The sequence below is a fragment of the Arachis duranensis genome, chromosome 9, assembly GCF_000817695.3.
Source record: "Arachis duranensis cultivar V14167 chromosome 9, aradu.V14167.gnm2.J7QH, whole genome shotgun sequence".
NCBI classification, from domain to species: Eukaryota; Viridiplantae; Streptophyta; class Magnoliopsida; order Fabales; family Fabaceae; genus Arachis; species Arachis duranensis.
Genome location: NC_029780.3, coordinates 75,378,133 through 75,379,270, shown reverse-complemented (window position 1 = coordinate 75,379,270; position 1,138 = coordinate 75,378,133). Strand labels below are relative to the sequence as shown.

General features: G+C 43.5%; 1 non-coding gene across 1 annotated transcript; it reads left to right on the top strand.

Annotated features, from left to right (window-relative positions):
- Positions 1–342: 342 nt before the first annotated feature.
- On the top strand, positions 343–446 carry LOC127742211 (small nucleolar RNA R71). Its single transcript, XR_008003398.1, has one exon. It is a non-coding gene; the product is annotated as a small nucleolar RNA R71 (small nucleolar RNA).
- The last annotated feature ends 692 nt before the right edge of the window (positions 447–1,138 follow it).

Genomic DNA, 1,138 nt, shown 5'->3' with positions numbered 1-1,138 from the left:
TCCCAATCATCTCCTTCAGTATTTGCTTCCTCTTGATCTTGTGTTTGTATTGCAGCCACTTGCTTTGTGTCCAATTTCCTGTTGAGCTCTGCTAGTTGCTTGGCAAACACCTTGTTTTGTGCTAGAATTGTATCAACATGGTTCAGCTCCATGACTCCCTTAGTGTTGTGCCTCTCTGAAGCATAGTAGTACTTATTCTCAGCCACTGTCTCAATCACTTCAATGTCTTCTTCCACAGTCTTTTTCCTGTTCAATGAGCCTCCTGATGAATGGTCTACAGCCTTCCTTGATTCATAAGAAAGTCCATCATAGAAAATATGCAATTGCACCCAGTCAGGGAACATGTTTGGTGGGCATTTCCTTGTCAACTCTTTGAACCTCTCCCATGCCTCGTAGAGCGTCTCACCATCTTGTTGTCTAAAAGTCTGAACCTCAGATCGAAGCCTATTGACCTTTTGTGGGGGGTAAAAACGTGCCAGAAACTTGCTTTCCACTTCATCCCAGGTTGTTAGGCTATCCCTTGGGAATGATTCTAGCCACTTAGCTGCCTTGTCCCTAAGTGAAAATGGGAACAAGAGCAGTTTATAGGCATCTTCCTGAACTCCATTGGACTTCACAGTGTCGCAAATTCTAAGGAATTTGGTGAGATGTTGGTTTGGGTCTTCATTGGCACTCCCACCAAACGAACAATGGTCTTCCACCAGTGATATTAGCTGTGGTTTGAGTTCAAAATTGTTGGCTTGAATGGGTGGTTTCTGAATGCTGCTACCACAATTCCCAGAGGTTGGGTTTATGTATGAACCAAGAACCCTCCTCCCAGGAATGGCATTGTTTCCATCATCCCTCTCATAGTTGTGAACTTCTCTATCCATGTTGAGATCTAGAGCTTCCTCAAAGTTGTCCTCAGATTCTCCTTCAGATTCTTCTTCTCCCAGTACCTTCTTCCTTCTTGCTTCCCTTCTAAGTCTATGAAGGGTCCTCTCTGGTTCGGTATATGGAGGAGTTGATGTTTCTCCTCTCCTACCTGTCATACAAGAACACACCACAAGTAACAAACAAGTGGAATACTCTTGGTTAATGGAAGAGTATGGTTAGAGCAGTGAGGAATTAATTCAAATAGTTAGTGGGTTAGTGAGTT